This window comes from Antechinus flavipes, chromosome 4 (genome assembly GCF_016432865.1).
Source record: "Antechinus flavipes isolate AdamAnt ecotype Samford, QLD, Australia chromosome 4, AdamAnt_v2, whole genome shotgun sequence".
NCBI lineage: Eukaryota > Metazoa > Chordata > Mammalia > Dasyuromorphia > Dasyuridae > Antechinus > Antechinus flavipes.
The window spans coordinates 467,367,482-467,384,695 of record NC_067401.1 but is presented as its reverse complement, the minus strand read 5'-3'; the positions used below and the strand labels follow the sequence as shown (position 1 = coordinate 467,384,695).

At 36.1% G+C, this 17,214-nt stretch overlaps 1 protein-coding gene and 1 pseudogene across 1 annotated transcript in view; both read left to right on the top strand.

Annotated features, from left to right (window-relative positions):
* Nucleotides 1-17,214, top strand: part of FGGY (FGGY carbohydrate kinase domain containing) — a 518,439-nt gene that overhangs the window by 170,475 nt on the left and 330,750 nt on the right.
* On the top strand, nt 14,533-16,693 carry LOC127563243 (mitogen-activated protein kinase 6-like; annotated as a pseudogene).

Below are 17,214 nucleotides of genomic sequence, written 5' to 3'. Positions count from 1 at the left end.
GCAGGCTGAGAGATGAAACTGAAACCTCAAAAAGAGGCAGTTTTTTGTGTTCATGCAATGGAACATTCTCATTAACATCAATTTAAAAAAACATCTTGATAATATTTGGTGATTCCCCTTTGAGGATTAGGGAAGGTGCCACTGGTTAAGCTGATAGCATGTCTTTTTTTAACTTGTTTCTGGCATAGAAAGCTACTGCTTCCCAGAAAGCTTTTCTAAGATAGGAGTAGAGACTCTTCTAAGACATTTTTACAACATTTCTTTCAAAAAAAAAAGTAAATTTATGGATATCCTTTGCACTACATAAGTCTGTTTTTCCAAAGAAAAAAGATTATTAAGGAAAATCCCAAGCACAGAAATTATGGCTGATAATGTATGCAATATCTAATTCCAGTAAATGTCCCACTGCTCTGTTAGACAGGAGTGCTGTGTTTCATTATCTCCTCTCTTATTCTAAGACTCCTCAAACCTGAAGTCCACTCCTTATGATTCTGGTAGGGACAAAAGATAAAGTTAGAAGGAATCTAAAATAGAATGCATAACATTGCAAAGGCCTGGGAAAGAAAGTAAAGGCATTATGGGTCCATGTGGTATTTTCATCAATATTTCCAACTAAAAGTTTAGGAGAGAAAGCTGGATTTGGGAAATGAACAGCTGGTTATGAAGGTGCTGTCTGAGAAGAAGATTTGGTTCTTTTATACCATGGCATAAAATAGAGTATTGATAGGCTCTTGGGTAGGAATAGAGTACACCTAATATGGAACAATAAAAATATTTTTTTCATAGAGTCTTGAGAATTTAATCCAGATGGTTTTATATTTTAAAGAAAGACTGAAAAAAAATCTGCCCAAATGCATCTGCCAAGGTATCTAATTTCCACAGGGAAACAAGTATAGGAAGAATATCAATTGAATAGCTTAGTGATTCATAAGAGATGTTTTTTTTTTCCCTTACATCAAGAATCTTTTTTACAAATGCACACATACATTGTGAATTAGGGATACTAATAGAAGGAAGGAAACTTGACTTTAGATGCATATTTGACACAATGTATTTGTACTTATGGCTAGAATTTGGTTAAAAATTTGGATTCTGATCAATAAGCAAAAAGTTTGGGCTGAAAGAGAAATAAGAGAAAATCTTGTTGGAGAAAAGGGGTGGTGAACATTTGATCTTAGAAATAATAAAATAGGAGAAGAAAGCTATGTATAATATTTTCTTCACCCTGAACTGCTTTTCTTTTGAGGGGATAGTGTGTGGAGAGAGATGGTTTTTAAGGGACTCTAATATATTCTTCTTCTGTTCTCTTCTTGGCCCTGTTCTAATGAACATTTTAAAAAGACTTTAATAAAGGCATAGATATTTAACTTTTAGTTTATTTTTTGACTACAGATGGAAGTTTGAGAAAGGTTGGTTTAGTCTTTTATAAAGGTAGATTAATCACACTTATAAATTTTGCTTTAAATCAATTTTAGAAGTCTACATTCTAATATTTATCCAAGGAAGGAAAATTGATAATAATTAAAGCTACTCAAAAGAGAAGTGGGCTGGTTTAGGAATTAGGAATTAGGGATTCTCTATCCCTGGAGGTCTTTGAGTGACTATTTACTGAGACCACATGGGACAGAAAAGTTTTAGCTAATTGCATGTACTACTCTATTCAATTCAATTTAATTCCACAGGAATTTAGTAGTAGACCTAAGACCTTGAGTCTTAGGGAGATACCAATAGATGTAATAAGACCTTCTAGAAGATAGTGTCATAAAATAATTAATTAAATAAGTAAATAAATGATGTATAGATGGATGAATAAAGCATTGTCTGCTTCCAGATCTGAGACTTTTTATGATTTATTGAATAGTGGAATTATTCCAAAAGGATATACTAAATAAATTCTCTGGATTTTGCCACCAATTAGCCAACAGGAATGACAGAGGCAATTTGAAAATTAACTCGAGCTTCCCAGTAGTGCTAATATAGAAATAGATTATTATCTTGACAACTGGAAGGTTGATAATCTTCCCCCATTTTCTTTGCTCTGTTTCTGTCTCTCTCACACACATACAAATGTATAAAATATATGTGTATGTACATAATTATATGTACAAAGATAATACCACATATATAATTATGTATTATATTTTAATAGATTAATATATTTATATGTATTACTATATATGTACAATACAAAGTATTATGTTAGTATACTATTGTACAATACAGTAATATAATTAGCTACATATTTGAACTTTCCCAGTCACCAATGGAACGAAGCAGAGCTGTGTGCTTGCTTTTTAGTATATTGTTTTTGGTGTTGTTGTTGGACACCATCACTTGGGATAAAATGGTATCTATGTCAACTACCGCACTAACAGTAAATTATTAAACTTGAAAAGACTATCGGTCAAGGCTAAAGTGAAGGCAGAATTGGCGTGTGACTTCTTGTCCTCAGATGACTTTGCATTCAATTCAGTCTCTGAAGCTGAGATGCAACAGAATAAGGATCCATTCTCTGATGTTTTTGTTAATTTTGCCCAACAATTGATACTTTGAAAACACAAGTTCTCTACCAGTCAGCACCACACCATCCATACACAGAACCATTGGTTCCTGCAAATGGAGAAATATTGAGTACTATGGATAATTTCACTTAATTTGGCAGCATATTTCCAGGGATGGACACGTAGATGATGAGGTTGACCCTTTTATTGCCAGACTTAAATCAGTGTTTGGGAGGTTCTGAAGGAAAAGTGTGGGAGACAGAAGAGGTATTAGGCTGCCCACCAAACTGAAGGGGTACAGAGTCACTGCACTGACCTCATGCTTGTACACCTATGAAACCTGGACCAGCACCAGGCCAGGAAACAAAATCATTTCCATTTGAATTTCCTTAGGAAGATTCTGAAGATTACCTGGCAAGGTATGGTAATGGCCACTGAGGCCTTTTCTCTATCTGAACTGCCAAGCATTAAACTCTGCTGCACAGAGTAGAACTCCGATGGACTGATCTGAACTTAGATCTTCTCAGCTCTAGTACCGGCACACTATCCACGGCACCATCCAGCAGCATATATTCCTAGTAAGAAATCTCTTTTGGCCAAGTCCAATTACGCTTGAAATACTTAGACAATATTCATTCTCCTTCTAAGTCTCCTTTTTATAGAATAAATATCCCTAGTTTATTTCTTGGCCCATTATTTTAGGAAGATTTTTAGTCCCCTGCCATCTTATCCTTGCTCTTTCTGGATGTATCTTGGTTTATTAATGCCCCTTCTAAATGGTGATATGCAAGGACCAGAACTCTGCTCCAGATCTGGTCTGGTAGCAGAAACTGTTTTCTTACTTGAGAAAGATTTTTTTAAAATACATTTTTAAGTTCTTTTTTTCTTAATTGACAAAATGTTTTTCATTCCCATGCTCATCCAGTATGTAGAAGAAGGTTCTCCATCACCATCTTACCCTTGCAGGGATCTCACTGAAACTTCTTTCATTTCCAGACTTTCAAAGAATGATCTTGAGTCTAGAAAAAATCCAACTGAGTTGATGTGTTAGCTAATTTTAACCTGCTTTCTTTCCTTTTCTCTTTTATTTTTTTAAAGAAAAGTTCCAGAAATGAGAGACAGATATGATCCTGCAGATAAGTGACTCTGAGAAAATTCTTTAGAAAATGAGAAACTGCTAAAGTGACCCCATGATAGCGACTTTTGTTTTTTCAATCAAAGCAAACTTGATTTTCTTTTCGTGGAGATGTTTTGACACTTGTCTTTACCAGTTAAGGAGAAAAGGGAAATTAGATCTGATGGCTTTCAACTGTCCCATGTTAAAATAAAGCTCTCTTTTTATGCTTCTAGGAAGCAGCAAGGTTTTGGTCTTCATTTGAAGGCCAAAAGGAAAGAGTAGCTAGCAGGTGACCAGAACAATCAAAGCCTTGACTATATTGACTATGGTTTTTCCAAATTCCTTGTCACAAATGCTTCTTTATCTTGGTACCTTTATCTATTTTAGGTATATGACAGATTCTAGTTTTAATTAGATAGAAGAGAAACTTACTTTTGACATGTGGAAAATAGATCTCTTTAATATCTTTGTGACTGAAGGAGATAAATGCCATTTTGAATCATGAGGATCCAAGAATAAAAACAAAACTATGGATTATAGAAGTAGGAGAAAAAATAGTTATTGAGGATAAGGGACTGATGGTATCAGAAAATTTTACATGGATCCTAGATATATATAAGAGGTATACAAATCAAGCATTTGCTGATAATAAATCATAATTTGGTGACTCCCATATTCAACCATGAGAGCCCACATAGGGCCACAAACCACAATTTAAGAATCTGGGCCCTGTACAGTACAATGGAAATATTGCTGGCTCTGGAGTTTGAGGACCAGAGTTAGAACTTCACCTCTATCACTTACTAGTTAACTTGTTTGACTAAAGTTACCCAAACTCTCTGCATCTCAGCTTCCTCTTCTATAAAATGAGGGAATTGGACTGCATCAGAACTTTTTAACCTGAGATCTGTTGACTTGGTTTTTAAAAATATATATTTTGATAGCTATATTTTGATGTTATTGTTTTCCTTTGTAATCCCATATATGATATCGTTCTAAGAAGTGGTCTAACCTGTAGGCTTCCCCAGACTAAGTTCCAATGAACTGGATTATGTGGTCAATTTCTAATCTGTGATCCTATATCTGATTTATCTGAATGACCCATGATCTAACCATCCTGAGAAAGAGGAATATACTTGCGAGAACACGACCATATGATACCTGTATGACAAAAGTATAAATCATAAACTTGACAATTAACTGTTTAATTGAATTGTGACTTTTCCAGACAGGAAAGGTAAATAATTCTAGTCTCAAAGTTTAAGTCTTACAGAAATTGCCCTAGAGCCATGAAATGATTCAAATATTTCTCTTATTCAGTTCAATTCAGTTCAGCAAAGAGATTCTGCAAGACACCAGGCTAGGTTGGGGGTAGAAAAAGAAATCAAATAATAGGTCTCTTCCTCAAAGGGCTTATATTCTGCTGAGGGGATATAGCAATAAAGGTAAGTCAACATTTTATGAATACCAAGTAATTTTAAATGGGAGAAAGCCCTAAGGATGCTCTAGAATTGCCACCTTGTGAATTTTGGCAGTCACTACGGAGTACAAAAAATAAATTATAAATCAAATTCAATATCTGGTGTACTTATTAGACACTTATAATATTCTGAGCATTGTGCCAGACATTAGAAATGTAAGGACAGAAATGAATAATACCTGTCCTCAAGGAGTTTCCATTCTATTGAATTCTTATGACAATGATTATTGACGAGCAGGGTGAGACGAGAGAAGTCATTGTTGGCTTGGATCAGAGATGATTGCAGATGATATTACTTTATGAGTTCCTTTTTTTTTTCCAGCTCAGCCCTTTGAGAGGAAAAAGCAACCTCAGGGCACTCCAATCTGTGAAGTAAGGCAGTGTGTAAAATGAGGTAAAAGTTTACTAGGGAGTGACTGCCATGGGCCAAGATTGATTATACCTGTGGGGGCAGAAAATTGCAAATGCAAATTATATTTTAGGCAGCATAATCCTAGCTTGTCAATAAACAGCATGTTTTCATAGAACATGAAACAGAAGGAGTAACAAGAGCTATACAGTAAAAGGTAGAGGAGACTGCTGAGTATTTGATTAATTGGTTTTCTCTTTTGGAAACCTGATTCCTAAGAATCCAGTGACGAGAAAGTTGCAATTGAAGTGGAGCCAGCTCCACAGTGACTCATTTCTTTTGACCATTGGCAATAACTACCTTGTGATGATTTATTATTTTTTTTAGAACAAAGTTTGGTTTCTTCTCTAGTTCTTTCCTACCAACTCCATCCCTAGTACTTAAAAGTTTAATATCTATTCCTAAAGTACAGATCTGGCTCTGTCACTCTCTTCCTCAAATATCTCCAGAGGCTCCCTAGTGTCTTAGGGTCACATGCAAATGCCCCCTACTTGGCAATTAAAGCTTTTTACAATCTGGTTCCCAACTACCTTATTCCACCCCAAATTCTCCACACTTTAGTTGAACTGGCTTTTTTGTTATTTGGGGTATGTGATGGTCCATCTCCTTCTTTTCCTCACTCCCTCACTTTTGGCAAAGGCTAAACCCACATTTGTTGTGTCCCGTAAGTGCCTCAAAATCAAGTTTAAATCCAGTTTTAGATATTTACTAGTTGTATCACCATGAGCAAGTCATCATTTGTCTCAGTTTCCTTTACTATAAAATAAAGATAATAATAGCACTTACTTCCCAGGGTTGTTGTGAGGATCAAATGAAATAATATTTATAAAGCTCTTACACTTAACCTTTCCATAGTGGATAGCACAGTAGCTTAGCTTAGCACGATAGACACATAGTAGGTGGGGGTCTTTGATCATTTCTATCATGTCCACTCTTTATGACTCCATTTGGGTTTTATTGACAAAGATACTGGACAAAGAACTGCCATTTCTTTTTCAACTCATTTTATAGATGAAAAAATAAGATTAATGACTTTTTCAGTGTCCGAGGCCATATTTGAATTCAGTCTTCCTGACTCCAGATGTGGCACCTTATCCACTTTGTCACCTTGTTGTTCCCAGTAGGTATAATTGCAACTCAATGAATGCTTGTTCCCTTCTTTTCTTCCATTTTCCAAGGACAGTTTACTGAGTCTCCTGTGCTAAGTTGCAGCCAGATATGAGGGAGGAAAACATTTCAATAGAGGGGTTTAACCTATGCAAAATTTGAGCAAGCATTGGAAAGGAGGAGGTGGAACATCCCATACCCTGAATAAGCTGTAGGTATATACAGTAGGTATTTAATCAATGCTTCCTTTTTCTTCCTTTTTCAAAAAATTACTGAGTGATGCTAGAGAATCAAGAAGTGACAGTGGGAAGCACACATCCCAAATGAACTCTCAATGACTGGTGAGTCTGAGAATGAGAAAAAGTGCAGTGGGTTCTAGAAAGGAAGATCAGAGAGGCTGTTGCATTGAGGAAAGTTAGGGCTTGATCAGTGAAAGCCAGAGAATGAAAGGAGTAGGAAAGGAAAGATTCCAGCAACTTTTGACTCCTTTATGGAACAGGCATTTCAGAGCACAGGGAGGAAGGCATGAGTAGCTTTAGAGTGGGACACTTTGAGGAGCAGGGGAGTAAAGGAGAATGGAATAAGGGACTCAGTAGTGGGGGATGAAGAATAAGATTTGACAGATGATATTCAGATGATATTCAGGATTTTTGAGAGGGGGAGAGTAGAACCAGAAAAGTGTTTCTTTCTTTCTTTTTTTTTAATAACTTTTTATTGACAGAACCCATGCCAGGGTAATTTTTTACAACATTATCCCTTGCACTCACTTCTGTTCCATTTTTTTCCCCTCCCTCCACCCTTCCCCCAGATGGCAAGCAGTCCTATACATGTTAAATATGTCAGAGTATACCCTAGATACAGAAGGTAGAAATAACCAGGAAAGAAAAACAAAAATTCAAACAGTTTACACTCATTTCTCAGTGTTCTTTCTTTGGGTGTAGCTGCTTCTGTCCATCCTTGATCATTTGAAACTTAGTTAGGAAATCTACTTCCATCAGAATACATCCTCATACAGTATCATTGTTGCGGTTTATAATGATCTCCTGGTTCTGCTCATTTCACTTAGCATCAGTTCATGTAAGTCTCTCCAAGTCTCTCTGTATTCATCCTGCTGGTCATTTCTTACAGACCAATAATATTCCATAACATTCATATACCACAGTTTACCCAACCATTCTCCAATTGATGGGCATCCATTCAATTTCCAGTTTCTAGCCACTATAAACAGGACTGCCACAAACATTTTGGCACATACAGGTCCCTTTCCCTTCTTTAGTATCTCTTTGGGGTATAAGCCCAGTAGTAGCACTGCTGGATCAAAGGGGATGCACAGTTTGATAATTTTTTGGGCATAATTCCAGATTGCTCTCCAGAATGGTTGGGTTCATTCACAACTCCACCAACAATGCATCAGTGTCCCAGTTTTCCCGCGTCCTCTCCAACATTCATCATTATTTTTTCCTGTCATCTTAGCCAATCTGACAGGTGTGTAGTGGTATCTCAGAGTTGTCTTAATTTGCATTTCTCTGATCAATAGTGATTTGGAACACTCTTTCATATGAGTGGAAATAGTTTAATTTTATTATCTGAGAATTGTCTGTTCATATCCTTTGACCATTTATCAATCGGAGAATGGCTTGATTTCTTATAAATTAGAGTCAATTCTCTATATATTTTGGAAATGAGGCCTTTATCAGAACCTTTAACTGTAGATGTTTTCCCAGTTTGTTGCTTCCCTTCTAATCTTGTTTGCATTAGTTTTGTTTGTACAAAGGCTTTTTAATTTGATATAATCAAAATTTTCTATTTTGTGATCAGTAATGGTCTCTAGTTCATCTTTGGTCACAAATTTCTTTTTCCTCCACAAGTCTGAGAGACAAACTATCCTATGTTCCTCTAATTTATTTATAATCTTGTTCTTTATGCCTAAATTGTGGACCCATTTTGATCTCATCTTGGTTATGGTGTTAAGTGTGGGTCCATGCCTAATTCTTGCCATATTAATTTCCAGTTATCCCAGCAGTTTTTGTCAAATAATGAATTCTTATCCCAAAAGTTAGGATCTTTGGGTTTGTCAAACACTAGATTGCTATAGTTGACTATTTTGTGAACCTAACCTATTCCACTGATCAACTACTCTATTTCTTAACCTATTTCTTAGGTTTTGGTAGAAAAGTGTTTCTTAATCATTGAGGAATGACTTCAGGGGGAGTTTTCACTGCCCATGAGGATTTTCCTCCGAATGTAGACATCTCAGGACTTTGGGCAGTTCAGGCAAGGGAACGGTGTGGTTAAGGAGCTAAAGAAATGGTATAACTGCCCTTCCTCTAAGGAGATCTGGTCAGATAGAATGGCATTCCCCATAGATGAGACAGGGGAACTGGGTTTCTTCTGTTCCTGTAGAAGACAAAGGAGGGAATCTTCCTGCCGCCATTATTATCCTGCTATTACAGATTCGTGTACAAGTCTTCCTTTGGACAGGGAGAGTGCATTTATCTGTATGCAGGGGGGTTTCCTGTAAGTTCCCTGGGGACAGTGCTAGTTTTTTTCTTGAGTCTCAGTCTCCAGTGAAATGGCTGGATGGACACTCAAGGAAGACCTGTTAAAATGAGCCATGGCAGACCTTTAAGGCCTGAATTGCCTTTGGTTGGCCACAAGACAACTGTGATGGTTTGGGGAAGACAGTGGTTCAGCTAAAAATGCAGAGGATTGGGGTTATAGAATCCAAAATCTGCATTGACCATTCAAATGACCTTATATAAGTCACTTCTCTTTAATCCCATGTGTCAAACAAGGAAGTTGGATTCATTGGTGTCTGGTGCCCTTTCTTCTCCAGATCCACAGTCCTATCTGTGACCCAAGTTCACTTCTCAGTTCACTCACTGACTTGAAGCAAATAATTTAGTTCTTCTGACCCTCAATTTCCTCATCTGTAAAATGGACAGGTACAACTCAATAGAAGCTGAGTTCTATTTCACATCTTTCTCCAGAATCCTGTGATAAAATGCCCTAGAGATGTCAAATAAAGCACAGAGAAGGGTACAAATAGGGATAAATCATATCCAGTTGGATTAATGAAAATCTCTTCCAGGCAGTGGTATTTGGGCTAAGCCTTGAAGGAAGGATTTAAAAAGTGGGCAGAGATGAGGTGAATGATTATCCATTCAATTTAAAGGCAGGGAGGCAAGTGACTCAGGAAGAGCCCAAAGAATAGAGTAAGTAGTCTACCTTGACTTGAGCTTAATAATATATAATAAAATTTATATAATAATATAATAATAATTTGAATAATAATAAATTATTTGAATTAAATCTGGGAAGGTACATAATAAAATAATAAAATAATTTGAATTAAATAATAATAAATTATAATAAAAATTATTGAATTAAATCTGGAAAGATACATCAAAGTCATTAATGTAGGACTTGAATGCCAGGCTAAATTTGTTGTTGTTGTTGTTGTTGTTTTCAAGAAATAAGAGGGAGCTATTGAATTTTCTGGCACCAGTAAATGCTTAAAATTCAAAGAATGATATTTTAACAAAGAATAATTTTATAAAGTATTTGTATCCAGCAGTTTTGCTTATATACTTATGTGTGAATATATCTTTTTAAGATTTAAGTCAATTACATTTGCAAAAAACAAAAAAAAAAAAAACAAAACAAAAAAACAAACAAAAAAAAAAAAACAAAAAACAATGGGTAACAGAAGTTGAGAGAGCACTTCTCAAACCAATATTTGACAGCGTTCTTGGAAGGTGTGATGAGAGGAAGGAGGAATCATGGCTTTTTTGTGTCCAGTGCATTTGAACAGAAAGGATTGGCTGCAGTTAGGGCATTTGGAGTTCACTGACTGTGTCAAATTCTTCTTCCACTGTGTCAACTTCAGGACGTCCCCAAGTGGGTTTTGCCAACTGCTTGTGCTTCCATCTTGTACACCCATGGCCATGATGGGAAATATATTCCGTATGTTTCTGATTCCTTTACCCTGAACTCATCAGAATTTTGTTTATAAAAGTTCTTTGAAGTTCAGAAAGACTTTCAAGTTTTTCAGATTTTTCTTAAGGAGACTGGAAGGAGAGACAGTCAATCCTAGCCTTGTGATCAGCTCCTCGAGTATCCCAAACTCATTGGAAAATGTTTTGTCCCCAAGTTCAGATCCATTTCCCTCTTCCCCAAACTTGGGCCATCTGCCATTTTTAGGGCAGTGAAATGCACGTGTTTCTGATTTGCTTTACACAGAACTAATCAGAGCACTTTTTAAAGATGGTTCCACAAGTTGGTGAAACATTTGTTTAACAAGGTTTTATAGGCCTTTTTATGAAAACTGGAGAATCTTGTCTTCACCAAAAATAAATAAATGCTAACATCAAAAGCCAGATTGTAAGCTCTGAAAGCCTGGGTTTCTACTGCGTTCTCAACTTCTCCAAACCCATCCCCCACCTAATATCTTTTTCCCTTAAGGAAGATTTATTTTTGTCCCTGATCTTACATCTATTGGACCCACAGAAAAAGAAGGAACTATTTTTTTTTTAAATCATACCATGAGTCAGGGCAGACTAGTGAAATGAATATTGCATTTATTAATAAATAAGGGGATGTGGGTTAACCCTATCTACGTGACCTAGGGCATGTCAGAAAAGTGAAGGGTTGGACTCAGTGGCTCCTTGAGTCTCTTCCAATTTGAAATTGCCAATTCTAGGATCTAATAAACTCTAATAGAGGAGGAAACTAGGGGACAGAGAGAGCATCTGAAGTAATCTGCCCAGAGTGATACAGAAATGGAGCAGGATAAAGGGCTATCAAACTACTTATACACTTTGGTCCAGCAGTGTTTCTACTGGTTCTGTATCCCAAAGAGCTCTTTTAAAAAATATTTTATTTAATAATAACTTTATATTGACAGAATCCATGCCAGGGTAACTTTTTTTTACAACATTATCCCTTGCACTCGCTTCTGTTCCCATTTTTCCCCTCTCTCCCTCCACCCCCTCCCCTAGATGGCAAGCAGTCCTATATATGTTAGATATGTTGCAGTATATCCTAGATACAATAAATGTTTGCAGAACCGAACAGTTCCAAAGACCTCTTAAAAGAGGGAAAGGGACCTATATGTGCAAAAATGTTTGTGGCAGCCCTTTTTGTAGTGGTGAGAAACTGGAAACTGAGTGGATGCCCATCAGTTGGGGAATGGCTGAATAAGTTATGGTATATGAATGCTATGGAATATTATTGTTCTATTAAAAATGGTTGATATATGAACAGATGCTGAGTGAAGTGAGCAGAACCAAGAGAACATTGTACACAGTAGCAACAAGATTATGTGATGATCAACTAGGATGGACTTGACTCTTCTCAATAACTTGGTGATTCAAGGCATTTCCAATAGACTTGGGATGGAAAATCCCACATCCAGAGAGAAAACTATGGAGACTGAATATGGGTTGAAGCATAGTATTTTTGCCTTTATTTTTGTTTGTTTGTTTTCTTTCTTTCTTATGCTTTTTTCCCCCTTTTGGTCTGATTTTTTCTTAAATAACGTGATAAATGTGTAAATATGTTTAAAGGACTGCATGCCTATAACCTATATCAGATTACTTGCTGTCTTGGGGAGGAGAGAGATAAGGGAAGGAGGGAGAAAAATTTGGAACACAAAGTCTCATAAAAATGAATGTTGAAAACTATCTTTACAAGTATTCAGAAAAATAAAATATGATGAAAAATTTTTTAAAAATTGCAGAAAATAAGTGAGTGTTCCCTTGCATTCAAGGAACTTAAATACAAAAAATAAGAGGAAAAAAGGAAGGTAAGGAAGAAATCAAATCCAGTGTTCTGTGACCTCTTACTAGCCTGGTAAGTAACTACATGATCTTAGAGAGGTCATCTATAAAAATAAGCACGTTCGCATTAATGAAGTCACTTTATCTGCCTGGCCTCAATTTCTTCATCTGTAAAATAGAATGGTAAAAGTACCTACCTCACAGTATTGTCATGAGGATCCAATGAGGGAAAAGATGTGTAAAACATCTTCCAAACCTTAAAGTGCTACATACATGCTATTATTGTTGTTGGTGAGGTTGTTATCTCTGGTTCTCTTCATCTCTAGAGCACAAGATCATGTTGTCCTTTGGACACTGAACTAGAATTGATAGTTTAAGTCTTTGCTACTTCCTAAGGGAGAGTTCTCCATAAAACTGAACAATTTAGCAATAAATGACTGTAGATTTATTTATACATTCAAAGGATCTTGATACTCATCTAGCCCATCCTCATTTTACTTAGCAGGAAACTGAGGCCCATTTAAATAAATTGAACCTGGATAGAGAGAAAAAAAGATTCCTGGATTGAAATCCAGGCATTCTGACTCTATACTGAGTATCTTTCTCCCTGTACCACACTCCCACTAGAAGAGTCAGTATTTGAAACCAGGTCATTGAACTGCAATCATCTAGTGCTCAATGCACAATTCCCAGTGGCTCACTGGATTTGGGTAAGCTGGGAGGTCACTAAGTTTTTTCTCTTTGATTTTTATAAGCATGGATTTTAAAAAATCTTTTGGGGAATCACGTATATCTGTGACAGTCTAGTGTAGCCTATGGAACTCTTCTCAGAACCTTGACTGTAAATGGGCAAAATGTACAAAAAAGAAATCAGTTTTTGTCATTTTTATAAGAGTCCATAGATCAAATGAAAAATACTCCATTCCAAGTCAAACTTTCAATTCATTTAGTGTCCTAGAATGAATGAACAAGTGAAAGAAATACTTATTAGGTAATTACTATTGTGTTATGCACTCTGCGAAGTGCTAGGGGAATAAATTAAAAAAAAATCAAAACAGTCCCTCATCTTGAGAAGCTCACGCTCTATTTTGGGGGGAAAACGAATTACTTATACACGAGCTGGGGTAACAAGATGGCTACTGAGGAAAAGTAAAAATCTTGGAGAAACTACTGCTACCCAAACTGCCAGAAACAGAAACGATCTTATGTGTCCGATGTGTCCAAGAAGTCTCTTTGTCACAGAATAAGATGGATGGTAGCTTTGATTGTGATTGTGGTGAGCTAGGGCCACCAGATCACTAACAAAAGGCGTCTTCTATAAACCAACAGCTACCAGAGCTTCCTAGTCAAATAAATAGTAAACAAAGGAGGGAAAGGAAAAAAAAATCTAACAGTGTTTATTAGTTCCCCAAAATGCTGCTGCTCAGGACCAATCCAATACCAAATATATCTATGCCATGAGGAGAATGTGTATGCATTTCTTCACTGTTTTGGTCAATGTTAACTCATTTAGCATAGGAAAGCTGAAGACAGCATCATTTCATTTTGTTTGGAGTTTCTTGAGAGTTTTCTTTAAATGTCTGCAAAGTAACTTCCTCTAATCTGAGCTATGGATACTACAACCTTTCTAATTCTCAATATGAGTTAGAGTTTACTAGCTATAGAATTTTTTTTATCATAGCTTTTTATTGATAGAACATATGCATGGGTGTTTTTTTTTTTTTTAACATTGTCCCTTGTGCTTACTTCGTTCCAACTTTTCCCTTCCTTTCCTCCACCCCCTCCCCTGGAGGGCAGGCAGTCTCATACATGTCAAACATGTTAAAGTATATCTTAAATACAATATTTATGTACATATTTATACAGTTCTCTTGTTGCACAAGAAACATCGGATTTAGAAAAGTAAAAATAACCTGGGAAGAAAAACAAAAATGCAAGCAGTCCACAATCCTTTTCCAGCACTCTTTCACTGGGTGTCTAGCTGTAGATTTAAGAACTCCCTAACTTGGTTGCCACATGCATTGAGTATCAAGAAATCGTTTTGTAATGAAAGCAGATTTTTTTTCTCCCACAAGTTTCTTCCATGTTTATACATGTTTATTACTTTGAAAAGAAAAAAAAATATTAAATATTTCAAAATGGCAGACAAGTTTGAAAATCTCAGGAACATTCATGGTTTTTATATGGGCTTAGGTATATGGACTTAAACCGCTGGGTTGTGGTACTCATGGCCATAGGTTTTTTCTGCTCTTGATAATGACTGTGACAAGAATGTTGTCAAGAAAATTGTTCTTACAGATCCTGAGAATGTTAAGCATGTTTTATGCAAAATCAAAATTATTAGACATGACCCTGATGACATTGTAAAAGTACTTGAAGTTCTTGGTCCCAGTGGAAGTGAATTAACAGATGATGTGGGCTCTCTGACAGAAATGAATAGTATTTACATTATTCAGGAGAACATGGAGACAGACTTGGCTAATCTGCTAGGGCAGAGCCCTTTACTGGAGGAACATGTCAGATTTTTCATGTATCAGTTGTTACATAGATTCAACTTTATTCATTCGACAAATATACTGCACAGAGATCTCAGCTAATTTTATTTTTAAAACAATACCAAAGACTTGGTGAAGATAGGTGACTTTTGTCTTGCTTGGATCATGGATTTCCATTATTCCATAAGCAGCTTCTTTCTAAAGGATTGGGTACTAAATGGTATAGATATCCATGACTTTTACTTTCTCCTAACAACTGTACAAAAACCATTAACATGTGGGCTGCAGAATGCATCTTTGTTTAAATGCTGACTGGGAAAAAACCCATTGCAGTGCATGTGAACTTGAACAGATGCAGATAATTCCCATTATACATAAGGAAGATCATCAGGAACTTCTCAGTGAAATCCCAGTTTACATGAAAAATGACATGATTGAGCCATACAAATCCTTGATTCAGCTCTTTCCAGACATGAATTGTGAAGCACTGGACTTCCCGGAGCAAATTTTGATATTAATGTTGACATTGAATTGATTGACAGCAGAAGAAGCTCTGTCCCATCTTTATATGAGTAATTATCTTTTCCAGTAGATGAACAAAACTCAAGCCTTCCTTTTCACATTGCTGATGAAATTGATGATATTTTGCTCATGGATAAAATTCATGAAAGTTACCATGATTGTCAATTTTCAGACCAGCATCAGTCTATTCACATTAACTTTGTTAATGAAGAAGTTCTTCTAACCAAAGGGCTCTTTCTGATGTCACTGATGAAGAGGAAGCACATGTAGATCCTCAAAAATATTTGGATGGAGATTCTGAAAAGTAGCTGAGAGATCCTGTCTTTGATCCATTTCTCTACGGAGCTTTGTTGACAGTATCCAGATCATCGTGAAAATAAGTATTGTGATTTGGAATGAAGCCACACTCATAGCTAAAAAATGAGGACATCATTATATTTAGATAACTCAGTTTGGTGAAAAGAGTGAAGTTAACCATTACTTTGAAGCCAAACTTATTATAGATTTTTCTAGTTGGAAAGGACAAAGGAAAGAAAAATCTGATAAGAAAGGCAAGTCAAAAATGTGAAAAGAAGAAATTGATTAAAGTTCAAATAATTCTTGAGGAAGCATCACAGCAATTGGTTGAAAAGGGAGAAAAATCAAGAATTTGCCTTTGATTTCTTTTTTTTTTAAGTAATAGCTTTTTATTTTCAAAACATATGCAAAGATAATTTCCAACATTCACCCTTGCAAAACCTTGTGTTCCATTTTTTTTCTCTTCTTTCCCCTGACCCTGCTCCCCCAGATAGCAAGAAATCCAATATACTTTAACATATGAAATTCTTATATACATATTTTCACATTTATCATACTGTACAAGAAAAATCAGCTCAAAAAGGAAAACAAAATGAGAAAGAAAATGCAAGCAAACAGCAACAAAAAGAGAAAAAAAAATGCTATGTTGTGGTCTTCACTCAGTTCCCACAGTCCTCTCTCTGGGCTCTCTTCATCATAAGATCATTGGAACTAGTCTGAATCATCTCATTGTTGAAGAGAGCCACATCCATCAGAATTGATCATCGTATAATCTTGTTGTTGCTGTGTACAATGATCTCCTGGTTCTGCTCATTTCACTCAGCATCAGCTCATGTAAGTCTCTCCAAGTCTCTCTGAAATCATCTTGCTGGTCATTTCTTACAGAACAATAATATTCCATAACATTCATACACCATCACTTATTCAGCTATTCCCTAGCTGATGGGCATCCACTCAATTTCCAGTTCCTCACCACTACACAAAGGCTGCCACAAATATTTCTGTATATGTGGATCTCTTTCCCTCCTTTAAAATCTCTGGGATATAAGCCCAGTAGTAACACTGCTGAATCAAAGGGGATGTACAGTTTGATAACTCTTTGCACATAGTTACAAACTGCTCTCCAGAATGGTTGGATTAGTTTACAACTCCACCAATGATGTATTAGTATCCCACTGTTCCCAAGGCCCATCTAACATTCATCATTATTTTTTCTTGTCATCTTAGTCAATCTAATAGGTGTATAGTGGTACCTCAGAATTGTCTTAATTTGCATTTCTCTCATCAACAGTGACTTACAGCACCTTTTCATATGATTAGAAATGATTCCAATTTCTTCATCTGAAGATTGTTCACATCCTTTGACCATTTATCCATTGGAGAATGGCTTGAATTCTTATAAATTTCAGTCAACTCTCTAGAAAAGAGGTCTTTATCAGAACCCTTGAATGTAAAAATATTTTCCCAGTTTGTTGCTTCCCTTCTAATCTTGTCTGCATTAGTTTT